Source organism: Magnolia sinica, chromosome 18 (assembly GCF_029962835.1).
Source record: "Magnolia sinica isolate HGM2019 chromosome 18, MsV1, whole genome shotgun sequence".
Lineage (NCBI taxonomy): Eukaryota > Viridiplantae > Streptophyta > Magnoliopsida > Magnoliales > Magnoliaceae > Magnolia > Magnolia sinica.
The window spans coordinates 58,217,037-58,233,476 of record NC_080590.1 but is presented as its reverse complement, the minus strand read 5'-3'; positions in this window follow the sequence as shown (position 1 = coordinate 58,233,476).

The window sequence follows — 16,440 nt, the reverse complement described above, 5'->3', positions numbered from 1 at the left end:
GATTGTTTACGTTCTTTGGTTTTGGTCAGTTAGACCATTACATAAAGGAGGAGATGTTCTATTTGATCCTAAGTCAATGTTTGTAGTAGATTAAGTCCTTTTACATATATTCTAGTATGATAATTACGGGGCGTTACATGGCTATAGGCATGTCTCTACGTAATCCTTACAAAAGGACATATAACTAAATCCTTATAAAGAAGGAACTATTCACCAAATTAATTAAGGGAACGTACATGTATCAAGCCATAAATCAACGGTCGGATGACTTGATCTATGGAAGAAGATCATTCTTAATGGTCAAATTCATGTTGCATAATAGGTGTAATGTTAGGATAGTTAAATTGGTATCATACACATGTACATAACAAGTTAAATCTTATGGTAACGCTCGAGAATTTTTAATACTCAGGTATTAAAAAGTTCGGGGTGTTACATTATCATTACCTCCCACAAGACGAGTAATAATGATGTAACTGATTCTCGCTAGGATATGATGCTTGGGCATATCTTCATCATGGATAGGTTAGTTGATGGCCCCCTTTACAACTAAATTGATAAGTTTTGCCTAATATCTCGTTCTATTTATTTATTATTTTATGTTATCAATATGCTAATGTGAGTATATATATCTTTTATTTCAGTCTCAATTCCAACTTAAAAGCACCATGTTCCTAGCCTAATCGGGTTAAATTATGTCCAATGGAAGGAATACAATGAAATCATCTGCAGTTACCTACAATTAGATCTTGCCTTGGTAAAACTAGAGCCTTAAAGACCATATGAAAATGTACTGAATCGGAGGTTGACCATTGCGAGGCATGGTCTAGATCTAATGAAATGTGCCTCAAAATCGTAAAGTACTCGATTTCTGAGTTGATGAGGGGCACCATGCCTAATGTAGATAATGCTAAAGTTTTCCTAACCAAAATGGAAAATCGATTCAAGAAATCGAATAAGGTTAAAGTGGGTTTTTTGTTGAACAAATTAACCCGCTCATCCTATGATGGAAAAAGAAACATTCGTGAATATATAATAAAGCAGATCGAAGTTAAATCTAAGATCCGCTCTTTAAGCCTATAAATTATAAATGGCCAATTGGTTCGCTTACTCATGAACAACCTACCTCCTCAATACGGTACGTTCCTAGTGAACTATAATAACTTAAAGGACAAATGAACGTTGGACAAGCTGATTTCTCAGTGTGTTCAAGAGGATGATATGATCAAGTCAATATGCAAGGCACAAAATGTTAATTTGGTGACATCAGGGAACGGGCATGGGCATGGACATGGACATGGGCATAAATGGAAAAGAAAAAGAAATCAAGGTTCTAATAAAGGATTATTAGGTCCTCCAGTAGGAAATCAAGAAAATCAACTTGGAAATTGATCGAGTCGTAAGCGGGCTTAAGGTAATAATTGTTTTTTTTTTTTTTTTGTAAAAGCCAGGCCATCAAAAGAAAGACTGTGTGAAATATAAGAAATGGCTTGTAAAGAAGGGTAATGATTCTATTTTAGTCTATTTTGAATCTAATCTAGTTGATGTGTCGGTAGATTTTAGGTGGATAAATTTAGGAACTACTATTCACATATGTACTTTTATGCAGGATTACTATAGACCAGGCCACCAACTGATGCAGAGTGCTCAGTATATGTTGGCAATGGTGTTAAACTTGATGTGGAGACAATTTGAGTCGATCGGCTTCGGTTAGAGTCAGGTTATTTATTAGATTTGGTAGATATATTTTGCGTGCCTTCTATGAGGCGTAATTTAGTCTCTATTTCTCGTTTGGATAAATTGAGATAGTCATTTCAGTTTGAAAATAAAGGATTAAGTATTTAATTTAATTCAATTAAAGTTTTGGAATAAAGGATTAAGTATTTACTTTAATTCCACTAATGGGTGCGATTATGCCTTCATTCTCTAGACTTCTCTGATTATAAAGTGTGTATTGCTTGCATTAAAGGAAAACAGACCAGAACCAGAAAGAAAGGTGCAACACGGAGTATGAGACTCTTAGAGGTGATACATACGAATATTTGTGGACCATTCTTGTAACACCTCGCACTTCTAATACGCGAGTGTTACCATTTAAACCCAAAGCAGTGGATATTAGAGCTCGACTGATAATCGACTTGAACCACACATGTGCAGGACGAGAATTCCAATCACCAATAAAATCGTCCATTAGGGGCCCTAGGAGCTGAGACGGATTCCATGACGGCCAGGAAGGTAAGATCAACCAAAAACCCCAACTTATGGAAGTTCTGTGTCATTTAATGTAATCATATTAGGAACAATGCTCCTACAACTAACTCTTGAGAGTTAGCTAGTAACAAATCAAGCCTTATTATGAACTAGGCCCCATTTTGACCGTTGAAACCTGATTTTAAATCAATCCAACCTTGGGATCAAGGTATGTTGGCCAAATAGTGGATGTAAGGGTACAATATGGCCCACCTGGACATCGACCCCACCCCAAACTGGGTCAGGACCCCTAAATGGGGGCCTCAACACAAATGGATGGAGTGGATTGAGTCACAAACATTATAGTGGACCCCTACATAGCGTGTGAGTGCAACGAGTGTACTCGTGCACGATGTGCACTGGAACAATGGGGACAGCCAAACGACCTTTGACCAACTCCTTTGTAAAACTTCAGAAATTCTCCCGCCAATAGGTCGTTTGAATCTGATGGCCTTTGAGCTCCAAAGTTTCCCACCCTGGGTACTTTCCGAAAGATCTAAACCGTTCAATAAGCTCGTGGTGTTCGTCTGACCAAAACAATATAGGCTTCTAAACCCATGTAAAGGGACGAAGGAGATAGGATGTAACCGTCCAATGGGTTGCATGTGGCAGATATCCGCAAGGTGGGACCCATTTGGGACCATATGTGTGGCCCATGATCGTCCTGATCAGGCCATCCCATCCATCCATCGCAAGGGAGAGCCATGCTCTCTCTTTTCTGGGAATGGCCGAGCAAGGCCTGCATATGGGAAAGCAAAGAGAAGACTTTCCTCTCTGGGAAGGCAAATGTTGGCGTGATCTCAGCTCCCCTAGCCACGTGGAGGAATCTCGACAATCCTCTGTAAAGCCAAGGGGGATTTTGGGGAGAAATACTCCATCTCACGAGGAGTGGTGAGAACTTGGAGATCTTATGAGATCTTCCCAAACTAACATTTGGGGTCCAAGAAGTGGCCCCACATTGATCAAAAAACCCAACTGGTCCAACTAAATGGACTAGATCTCAAGAATACGCTATATATGATGAGTTACTATTAAAGACTCTCTCATCTCCTCTGTTAAACTAGATAAAACTAATCATGAGATGGGCCCCACAAGTTTAAAAAATTGCTTTTCCAGTGTGCCTGGGGGTCAACTATCCATCCTAGTGTATGGATGGGCCCCATGCAAGGCCACCTTTCAATCACAACCGTGCATGGTGGGTCATTTTGATTCAACCATTGGGAGCTCTCTCCTCGTCACTATAAATTGAGATCTTGTAGACCTCGGGATTCTCACCCAAGTGAGAGAGAAAGGAAAAGAGAGAGAGACAACAAAAGAGAGAGAGAGAGAGAAAGGAAGGAGAGAGTGAGGGGAGAAATAGAGGGCTGGGAGCTAGCCAGGTACGAGCTATCCCTTCCCACCTTATTTTCTCTAACCATTGCTACGCGAACATGAGAAGCTGAAGCCGGCCTGCTTCAAGCCATGAAGACAGGCCGTGCCAAGCTCTAATGGGCGAATGAGTCAAGTCTAGGACCAAGCCAATCGATGGCTGTGGGTCGGACTGAAAAACCAGTCATGACAGAGGCTCTGTTTTGGGCTGAAACAATGGCAAGTGGTGGCTCTGTTTGAAGCAGAAATCAGTCCAAACCATGGGCGTGTTTTGGGACCCAAGATGAGCAACCAATGACCATGAATGGGCTGTGTTCTGACTCAAGAACAAAGCTCAAATGGATCTAGGTTGAGCCCTCAGTTGGGTTTTAAAACAGTCCAAGAACTGACCTTAGCCGGGCTCTCATCTGGAGCGTAAATCTAGCAGCAACCATGGTAGGAACCACACTCCTGTTGGGCCGTAAATAGGTCTCAGATTGGGCTTCAATCTCACCAAAAATAGGTCTAAGGTTGGGGTGGAAATGAGCCCAACTGGGCCATGTAGGTGCTGAGAACAAGCCAACTCCTTGCGTCGTGAATAGAGCTGCAACCGGCCCTAAGTGAGCTTTCCATCCAAGCTGGGAACTCCTTTCATTCTACCCTTAGATGGGCTCTTAACCAAGCCAGAATCGGGCCTCAGTTAAGTCTCCATCTGGGCCTTAATCCCAGTGGGAAATTAGGCTTGACATATTGCTAAAACCATGCCAGATGATTACTGTGTTTCAGGCCAAAATCAGGTCAAACCAGAGTGATGTTTTAGGCTGAAATCAGGCCAATTAATGGTCAAGTTCTAGGCCAGGATTGTGGCAGGAAGCAGGCTCTATCTGGGCCTTGAATCAATGTAAGAATCAGCCTTTAGAATGGTTAAGATTGGGTCTGAAATCAGTCTAGCAAGTGGGTTGTACCTCACGTAGTTATGGACCACACCTGAGTTCAAATCTCAGTGGGCCGCACCTTGTAGAGCTGTGGGCTGCACCGAGTTTAAATCTCAGTGGGCCGCACCTTGCAGAGTTGTGGGCCACACCTGAGTTCAAATCTTAGTGGGCTGCACCTTGTAGAGCTGTGGGCCGCACCCTGTTTGAAACAGGTGGGCCTCACCACATGAAGCAGTGGGTCGCACCCTATTTGAAATAGGTGGGCCACACCGCATATGACAGAGGGCCACGCTACATGTTCAACAGGCCTCACCTACAGTGGGCTACACTGTCTGGTGGGCCGTGCCATGTATAAAGCTCTAGTGGGCCGCACCACATATGAAACTCTGGTGGGCAGCACCATAAACCACTATGGGCCTCACCAAGTGGTGCTGTGGGCCATCTTGGGACCATAGTTGGCACAATAGATCTGGGTCAGAACAAGTCCAGCCCAGCCAAAACCTTTGGGCCGTTAGTAGGCAACTATGGCTAGGCCGAAACCAGTTTAGCCCAGCCCAGTAACTGGACCACCATTGAATAGTGATGGTTGGGCTGAACCACACGTAGTCCAGGCCATCTTGATGGGTCACAATGGATGGGCCTAATCACTCTAAAAGGTGGGCCCAAATGGTCTCATTTGCAATCCCTCCAACCCCACATTAACACCTTATAGAATTGCTACCTGATGTAACTAATCTCTAGGAAACTATGTGGGTGACTTGGAGCCACAAACTACACTCGAGCATTCAGATCTAGGGAAGGACTATATCAACCCAGGTGATGATTCTCTTCCCCTTGGACTTTCCACTTCCAACTAGACTAGGAGTGGTTGTTATATTGATTTACTGGCTAGTTAGACTTATGATAAATTATGTGGGAATAGACTATATTTAATTGATATACTTATTTAAATTGATGAATCCCATGCTTTATACTTGTTTACATCGCTTGAACATATGCATTAAATTATCCAAATGATTAAACTAGTTACTCATTACATGCGCCATGTGTTAGCTCATTTAGCATGTAACTGTAATCTCAAGGAATATATGTGTTGTTCTCTATTTTTTACATCCATGCTGCTGTTATGATACACACAATGTTGAAACCTCTTCATGGGAAACTCTGACAAAGGAGAGTTCGTACTCAGGGTGTAACTAGACTGGTTGCAATATGAGTAGGCCCTTGACATGGAGGTTTTAGTTGTTGGCATCTGAGTATGGGGTTTACCATCCATGTGTGGTTTCACCTAACTAATTTGGGGTGAACTTTGCAACCTTTTAAATATCGCTGTTTACTCATCTTGAACCATTCATGCCGTCATGTTTGAATCATTGTATTTAGTAATTTCGACATTTCATTCCCAGTCAGCATTGGTGGTGGCCCCTTCACATTGAACTAATTGACCATGTGTTAGTAGGTATTACACACACCCTAAGGTAGTAGTCTCATGGGCCAGGGATGGTGGTCATGGGATACTATGCCCGAGCCATCGACCTACACTGAGCCACGACCTCTGTGTAGTGACTGTGAGCTTAATTAAAATTGTCTAAGTGTAATTGGACTAATAACGGATTGGTTAATCATGCATATATGGCACAGTCCAACATCTATTGCTATCGTATGTGATGTGTGTATTCTATCCGACTGGATGAGTTTTCCCAGATCGATGATTGCATGGGTGACGAACCCACTGTCCGCACAGATGAGCATCCCCGGGGCGATGATTGCATTTCACATATTCATGTATATAATAAGATTGCATCTGTCATGTTTTAATTTGGCTGGATAATTTATGCTATTTATTGTCTATGGCAGTGGTGTGTAATCTTAAGGGGAGATCATACTGAGCTGGTCACTCATTCATCAATGTTCAACTGTATAGAGGATACAGGGACAGATGAACTCACAATGGATCAGGAGGAGGCTACGGTCGAGGAGGAGCCTTGTGACGAGGAGCCATATTAGGAGGCGGCAGCATAATATGGCCTCAACCAGTAGTTTTCCCTTGATAGTTTATTTGGAATGGTTGCATTTGAACTTGAAGTTTTGTATGTGGCCCCCAGTTGAGTGGGCTAGGATATTATTTACATTTGAGTTATATCTATGCTATGCTTCATTCCACTATTTGCACTTTGATTCTTTACATTGATTACCATTATTATCCCGTTAACTCTTATGTCTTTAGGATGTGGGTCATGTACTTAAGTCCCGAAAATCGGAGCGTTACAATTCCCTATAGCATCTTAGAGTGGACACACAAATATTTTATCACCTTTATAGATGACTACTCTCATTTCGAGTATCTCTATCTTATTAGTAAAATATCAGATGCCCTGGATGCTTTTAAAATCTCTAAGGCCAAAGTTGAAAATCAACTCAATGAGAAGAATAAAGTCATTAAGTTTGATTGTGGTCGTGAATACTATGGTAGATATGACAAATCAGGTCACAATCCAGGGTCATTCGTTAGATACTTACAAAATTATAGCATTGTCACCCAATACGCCATGCCTGGGCCTCTGAGGCAGAATGTTGTGGAAAAAAGGCGTAATTGCACTCTTATGGATATGGTGTGAAGCATGATTAGCAATTCGATATTGCCAAAATTTAGTGGGGTGATGTAATCAAAACTGCAATTCATATCCTTAATAAAGTCCCTAACAAAACTATAAGCAAAATTCCTTTTGAGTTGTGGAATGGGAGAAAGTTAAGTCTCCGATATCTACATGTTTAGGGATATCCTACCGAGGCCAAAATTTATAACCCACATGAAAGGAAGCTTAATCCTAGAATCATAAATTATTTCTTTATTGGATACCTGGAAAGATCAAAGGGCTAGATTCTACTATCCTTCCCACTGTATCAAAATTGTTGAGACTGGGTGTAACATCCTGAAATTTTCATGGCCAGAGTTTATACTCGTGCCCGAGAGAATGGGTGTTAAATAATTGAATGAATGAATTGGATGCTTTAAAAATCACACATTATTATTATTATTTTATTTACATCACATCCAGTTACATTCATGAAGGTAATCATTCACGAGAATAAAATTGACTATATTTATTATTTCATTATAGTAAAAGAATTTAATAAATTATCAAATGTCCTCTCAATGGGAGCTCATTACATTATCGACTTCGTAGTGGAAATGTAAAACTAAATCATGAACTATCTTCTTATTTATTCAGTATAATTTTTCATAAGGAGATGGTCCTCTAGGTCTTCAATCTGTAGATCACCTGCATCACTTGCATGGTTGGAGAGGGTTAATGCCCTACTCATAGTGATGATTATCCTTTTAGATTAACAATACTTTAAGAGATTCATAAAAGTTATGTAAGTGTTTTGATACGTACTCCACCATTACAAGAGGTATCAGTATGTGCAATCAACCTACATAAATGCATGCCTAGTAAAGTGTGTGTGGCTCATCATACATAATGATAATCACAATGTGGAATATAAATCATAGAAAACCCAACTTGCTCTACATCCCATAACTATGGAGATTCATTGACGTGTCCAACGTTAACGTCGATTTATGCGAACATGGAGCGACTATTTGCAACATCCAATGCGGTTGGAGGATTTACATAACACGATGTGTTCATGGAGCGACTATTTGCGACATCCAATCCTGAAAAGTGATGTAACACGCATGGTAATTTACTTGCATCGATTGTGCACCACACCAACCAACCCATGAAATTATGTGCTGACTAAGAGGGTTGTTACCCGTAATGTATTACATCCACAATAAATATTTGAATCACTAGTTGTGATACCTCTAATACATCACTTGCATTGATGGAAAGATGATTCAAATTATGGGAGTTTTGGAATTCCAAGGCATATGCCCAAGCTATAAAATTAAATAGCACACAACTAATAAATAAGGAGGAGAGTATCAATGGCTAACTTAATAGAGAGAAGAGTGGCAATAGCCAACTCAACAAAGAGGAGAGTAACAAGGGCTAACTCAATAAAATTGGTAAAGGCAAGGGCAAGGCTTGTATCCATCGCCTCACAAAAATAATGAAGATCACTCATAAGTAACATCATACTATAATTCCCAAGGATTTGGTACTAAATCAACAACTGCAGGGAGAGAATCATAATATCATGAAAGCATATAAAAGGTAAGATAATTCATATAAACTTAAATTAATGCAAGCTTAAAGGAATCCCTCACTTTTTTAGTAGAATCATGCTCTTAACATTGGATATATGTGCAGTAGTACACAATTCTAGGAATATTAACACGATTCATATGATTAGCTTTCCACATCACGAGAATTGTATAGTTGAATAACACTTTTCCTAGAGTTTAATATAAATGTAGATTGGAGCTGGGATTTAAGTAGTTCCCAACCTAATTGAGAATCTCAATTTGAGTGAATTGTAGATACTCACCTGCTTTGATCAACAACCGTTCTTAATCCAACTATCTTGACGTTTAGTGAGCCTCTACATTGAGTCGACTTGGTATGACTCATTTGTTAATCAATCTATCTAGTTATGAACTCAAAACTCTAGTGGAAGGTTCAATGCATAATCTAAACTAGAAGGAAAATTGGCATGTTAAGAAGGCTGACTGGGATTACTATAACCCAGACCCAACTCGTTGCTGAACGTTTCTCTCTCTTTCTTTGCGGTTGGTGGTTGGCTGGAACTTCTTTGCCTAAACCCATCTCTGTTCTTTCTTCTCTCTCGTTTCCTTCTCTCTCTTTTCTACTTCTTGTTTCTTTCTTTCTCTTTCTCTCTCTTTATCTTGCCATGTATTCTCCAGTGTTGGATGATGAGAGGATTTATAGGATGTAAGAGTTTCTAGACTCTTCTTGTGAACTTCTTGCAGTCCCTGCTGTGCAGCCAAGGAAGACGGAACAGCGAAGGTGTTATCCGCAACTATCAGTCTCTCTCTCGATCTCTCTCTCTTTCCTCCATTGATTAGAATGGTTTTGGGCATGCCACCATGTGGATGTCTTGGATTTTCATGTTGAATCAGAGGTGTAGAGCAGCTGTCCATGAGTTGGAGGTAGCTTCTTGGAACAACAGTTTCCACAGGCTTGGTTTGTTCCTGTGAAAAATGGCGAACACCATTCTCTGTTGTTTCTTCCCTTTTTCGCCAGCTTGGGAAGGGTCGAAAATCCTTTATCAAAGGCTTGGACGGCTTGGATTGGAGCCTGATCCAGAATCAGAAGTTTCCTAATGGGAAACTCTTCTCCCTACCGATTTTTTAGACCGCTATTATAGCGAATAAAAATCCGTTGTTTTAGACACATTTTCAATTGCCGGGTGGGGTCCCTTGTGATATGTTTTGTCAAATCCACTTCATTCAACTATTTTCCCATGTCATGTTAGGGCATGGTGCTGAAAATGGGACAAATCCACCACTCAGGTGGGTCGCACTGTTTTTACTAAGATTAAAATATGGAGAAGGAGATTTTCATGCAGATTTTACATCTCACGTAATGTGAGGTAGTTGCATGTAGTAAGTGGGTATGAGGTGGGGTCTATTATGATGAGTTCTTGGGAAATCCATTCCCTTCATCGGTTTCGTAGGTCATGTTAGGCCATGGGCCAAAAGATGGAGTTGAACGGAAGTTTATCTTAAAAGTTGTCCTAGTGGGCGCCAAAATAGACTTGATTTCAATTGACAATCCACGTTCAATGATTGGGGCCCAATTTTGAGAAAAATATGTAGTCAAGATAGGTGAATGGTTGGATGAAATTTGCTGGTTGATCGATGGTGAGAAAAGTCTAAATCTAAAATATCACCTTTTGCGTCAAAAGGAAGGAACGAGCTTCAACGTTCAACAATGTAGAATCATAAATCAAGGTCTAAATTTTGTGTGATATCTTATTCATGTGTGGCCAAGGTGTGGTCTAATTTTGAGTTTCAATGGACGGCAAAAAGTGGTTAAATCTGAAGATCTAAGTTTATATAGAGTTGGTAAGCCCTACCAGGATAGCTTGGCGGTTAAGTAAAAGCCTACGAAAGTGAGGTCTTCATATTTTACACTTGGTCCATATGATGGCCAATCCAAGTCATTCATATGGAAGAAAATATCCTACTACAACTACATATGAGTTTTCCTCACTCGATGGACACTAAAATCAACGATTAAAGGATGATTTGTTAATTGGGTCACTTTTACAATGATCCATGGGCTGAAATTTGACCTGTATAGTTAATGTATGATAATTAGGCCTGGTATAAAATTTCACATGAAACGGATCATGAAAACCATGTGATTTAGAATTCCGAGGTCTAGGTTAATGGCATTTTTGTAATTATTGCTGATCTAAGAGTTTTGTGAAATCTAATGGTTCTACATGCTTATATGTACCTTTCTAAACAATTCTTACAAAAGAACTTACATCTAAATTATTATGGATAAAGAGTTATTTGCCAATTTCATTTAAGGGAATATACATATGTCAAATCACATGATGGGTGGTCTTATCTTAAAATCAATGATCAGATTGCTTGATCTATGAATGAAGATTATTTCATATGTTCAGATTCATGTTAGGGAATGGAGGTAAGGATAAGGCAACTAGATTAGTATCGTACACATGTACATATTAAGTTAAACTTCATAGTAACACTCAAGAACTTTCAATACTCATGTATTGAAAAGTTCGGGGTGTTACAATCTACCCCCCTTAAACAAAATTTTATCCCTAAAATTTATTTATTTGTTCCATTTGCACTAATCTGTTATGTTTAGTATTTCGTTATATTCCTCATGAGGTAGATGTATATGTTTAGGTGTGTGTGTAATTGGCAACATGGAAATCGGGACACTATAATCTACCCCCCTTAAATGAAAATCCCAACCCCGAGATTTATATACATATAATTATTTTATTTCTTTATGTATTTAACTTTATAGTATTTCACGCATTAGTTCCCCCACTATCAAGAGTAAAGTTTCTCTCTATATATTTTTTCCTGTTCTTAGTGTTTTGGGGCAACACGGAAAACGGTTATAGTACGGCTAATCCTGACACACTGAACTCTTGCCTGGCTAGGGCGGTGAGTTCTTTGGTATTATCCATTCTGGATGAGTCTCGAACTTCTGCTTGATTAGGGCATTGAGTTCATTGGTAAGCGCCCGAGATTTGGTAGTCGGATCAAATCGTTTCTAACTTACTTGAATATGATTCTATAAATCTATGGTCCCAATCATTCTAGATCCTTGGGTAATATATATATATATATATATATATATATATATATATATATATATATATATATATATATATATATCATTTGACCATAAAATTCCCTAGGTTTCGTAAAGGATAGACCCAAATTATTCATTCATTGTTAAACATAAGTTTTAGTGTATCCTTTTTATAAAGGGTCGTAAATTCCCAAAATCATTTTATATTGATAGCCCGCCAATCTCAGAATTTTAACTTATGATCCATGCATCCAATTTATTCAAAATTTAGAAATTAAGTCCTTGACTTATTCTTGAGGTTAAAGAAAAATTCTTGAGGTAATATTCGACGGTTTGGGGGTTGTTTCACACTTATGAGGTGTATAAAAGCTTGTTGTCCAGCAGCAATTCCTACCTATTTTTGTTATTGTAAGCTTTTTAAAAAAATTTGTACAGATCCTTAGGTTGAAATCTTAGGAGGAGATTTCTGGGGACCTAAGTGAGGTACCAGAAATTTATAAAATTTTCTAATAAGTATACCTACCGAGACCAATGGAAGTTTCCTAAAGTGTCAGTTTTCATCGAAACGATAACAAAATTTAGGAAAATTGGAAAATATTTGATTCTGGTTTGGGAAACTAGTTTTTCTTGCTTGAAAATTTGTTTAAGGATGAATTTTAGCTCATAACAAGTTTATTTGGGATTTGAGAATTTTTTCTAAAGGTACCTAGATTCATAGTCTCTAAATTCCACATCTAACTTAATATTTCCAATGGGTTATCTGAATATGGTTTTCTAATTGTTCAACTCCCTAGTTTCTTTAGGAATCCAATTAAGTAAATGTATCTAATTCATGATCCTATCTTAGTCACGTAAAGCTTATGATGGTCCATTCCCTCAGGCTCGGTTAATCTCATTCTCATGCTCTGATACCAACTGTAACATCTCAAAATTTTCATGGCCAGAGTTTATACTCATGCCTGAGAAAAATGAGTGTTAAATAATTAAATGAATTGGATACTTTAAAAATTGCACCTTATTATTATTATTTATTTAGATCACATCCTGTTACATTCATGAAGGTAGCCATTCACGAGAATAAAATCGACTGTATTTATTATTTCATTAGAGTAAAAGAATTCAACAAATTATCAAATGTCCTCTCAATGGGAGTTTATTACATTATCAAGTTCGCAGCAGAAATATATAACTAAATTATGAACCATCTTCTTATTCATTCAGTATAATTTTCTAACAATGAAATTCAGAACTAATTTGGTTTGATTAAAGGATAATTCAGTCCGACCAATTCCAAGTTCAGTTCGACCGAAGGAAGGATTTAGTGTGACCAAAAGTACACAAAAAGATCCAATGAAAAAAGATGAATTTTGGAGTTAATTCGGTTCGCCCAAGGACTAATTCGGTCCAACCGAACCCAAGCTCGATGTGACCGAAATCGGGCAACTACTGAAATAAAATCCTGCAATGATTCAAACTTGACTTCGTTCTGACCGAAGGTGACTTTGATCCAACCGATACGTAATGCGACTACGTAAATTTGATGCAGTTTCAAAGTCGATTTACAAAAATTCTAAGGTGATGTGAAAGATAATGGTTCACAACTATGAAAAGGAGTTCCTAGGACATCTCAAATCATCTTCTAGGGTTCAAGGAGTAGAGCCAAAGAGTGGAGTAGCCTCCCAAAATTTTTTCTTCCTCTTCCTTAGTTTATTTTCATGTTTTATTTAAGAGTTTTTAGTTCAAACATGTTTATGGTTAACTCAACCTCTTGGCTAGAGCTAAGAGGTGAAGCTTGTAGTGTGTTTGGATGTTCATTTTGCTTTGATTCTTGTTTATGTGGAACTTCATTGATTTTTAGTTTGAATTTAAGGAATATTTTTAGTTTTCTATGGTTTATTGTGACTCAAATTACAATAGACGTTGCGATAGCTTTGAATATCTTCTTTTTCATCATGAGATTGTGAGATCGGTAAATCCTGTTGTTCACCATCGTCTCTGGGCATGGTAGGATGACGAAATCCCTTTTAATCATCACAATACTTCTTCATTACAAACTAGTTCAATGAGAAGTTCAGATTGTGATTCAAATCTTTTATCTTCCAGCATGAGAGGATAGGACTTGATTCCAATTATGTTTATTGAATCAAGCGAGGTAGCATCTTGATAGCTACAAGTGGATCCTTGGCATTCTAGTTTCCTTTTGATATTTGATAAATCCTTCACAATTACTCTCTTTTATTTCAGATTTAAGTTTAGATCTTATTCTAGTTTTACTTCTAGGTATTTTCAAAATATGTAAAAGTTTATTCCTTGTGGATTCTACCTCGGTCTCACCGAGTTATTACTACATCGCGACCTTACACTTGGGGTTGCGTAATGACCCAAAAAATTTTGTGCTTATCTTTCCTTAGTAGTTGTTTTTGGGGTAATTAGCGCTATACTCGATTGCTTGTGAAATTTACATCAATCACTTTAAATTGTATCTGCATGACTCTAAACTTGTAGATTAGTTAGCACTATGTTACTCTGAAATCTGGGATCCATCGCTAAATCTAGTTGTTCTTGGGAATTTTTGGAAGTTCTGGATCGGACCTGGACTGCGCGTCGAAAGTCCGATAGCGATGATCTTAGGTTGTTGCGGTCACCATGTTGGGCTTGACCATCACCTTGAAAATCAAGTCCAGAAGATGTTCTGGGTCAATTTGTTTAAGTTTGGAGTGAAGAGTGTGAGAACGGTTGGATATTTATTAAGCTTTTATGAAATCTGAGTTGTGTCGCTTGCACGACGATTTTAAGTAATCTGACCGTTGGATTCTGACCCAATTTCACCCTCTGATCAGGGAAGGTGGCCCAGGCATGTCCTTGTGCTTATGGACCTGATCGAGATTCAGTGACCGTTGATTTGGGTGTGGTCCGCCACGACTGATCTATAAAACCGGTCGGTACGAAAACTCAGCTTGACCTAGATCCATGGTCAATGAGCTTAAGTCCGACCTTTCGTGGTAATAGGCCCACCGGAAGTACTTCGTTGGATCGTGAGAGGTTGGTTTTGGTTACACCCTAAGTATACCTTGGCCCTGGGGTTATTTTCATCAATATGAGGCCTATTTATAGTCCTTAAACCCTAGCTCTCTTTTCCATACGAATTTCCTAACCCTAGCTTGGAAAGAGAAAAGGAAAAGAGAGAGAAAGTGAGAGAGAAGTTGGTGAATCATCATAGATTCTTTGCTGTTCTTCTTCATCCTTGAACCTTCACTTTGAATCGTTATTCTGACGATTCTGAGTTCATCTTTGGGTAAGTTAACCTAACCCTAATCTGTGTTAGAGCTTAGAATAGTCTTGGTGTTGTTGTATCTCATTTCTATTCTTGCTTTAGGATATTCTATCGCCATTGACGAAGACACATCATCTGAAATCAGTTCGGTGTTCTCTTCTGGCTTAAGGTGCGGATTTTAAGTGTATAGGTTATGGTTTTCAAGGCTTTCAATGCCAGTTAATGGTTTATTCTTATTATGGATGAGATTTCATATGCCAAATGTTATGTTTACTTTGTGTTCCTGATATGCATGCTTTATTTTGAGATTTGTGTATTCTATGTGTATGTATAAAGTACCATATGCGTATAAATTATGAACTTATGTTTGCCATGATTATTTGTCATGTATGTATGCAAGATGTATGTGCGACAACTCCTTGGTAAGAGGAATTGTCCAAATGCTTGTATTTCAACATACGTCATGTGTGTTATTTCATGTATTCTAAGTGTTTGTAGAAATGCCTGAATGATCTAAAGTGTGATATTTCAACCTAGTATGGGCGTTGAGAAACGATTCTTAACTCTCCCACTAGTGTGTATGATTTCCTTCATGTTAGTTACATTCCTTGTTATTTAACTTCAAGTCTTACTTATGCTTACATTCATGTTAAGTTGGCTTCAAATGCTTGTGTACCACATGATTTGAGTTGTTGTTCCATTACTATTCTAAATTGTAGTTATGAATATCTATTGTAGTGTAATGTGTGTGGGACTATGCAATAGTCCAGAAAATCGGTAATCGGCCTTAAGTTCGTGGTTGAGGGTGCTTTCGCCACGTAGGACGTGATTAGACGAACCCGAGTCGTATTAGAGTTGTCGGCAGTGGTTTGGCTACGCGGAGTGTTTGCGCACTCTATGTCGTTCAACCCAACGTGCGCTCATGCTAGTCGAGTCCATCAAGTAACCCGATTGTCCGATGTATGTTCACCATGTATGGATGCTACTGCTTGAATATAGGGTACCGAACTTACCAATGAAATCTTAATAACCTTGGTACCTCGATCCGCTAAGACTTATGAGCCGAACATGGTGGTATGGGACAAAGTGGTTGAGCTGTCGGCCTATGCTGGGGTGACGAGCCTCCCCATAGTGACTAGTGTGCAACTAACCTCGTGAGCCGATTATGGTGGTATGGGACACTATATTCGTACTGTCGGCCTACATTGATTGGTGATGAGCCCTTTGTAGTGACCTCGAGCATGCCTGGATACTGCATTGAGGTGACGAGCCTTGGTGTAGTAACAAAGGTATGATAGGCATGCATTGATTGGTGACGAGCCCTTTGCAACGACCTGAAACCATATGATCGTATGATATGTCTAGGATTGACGACCCTAGAATGGATCACTGTTTG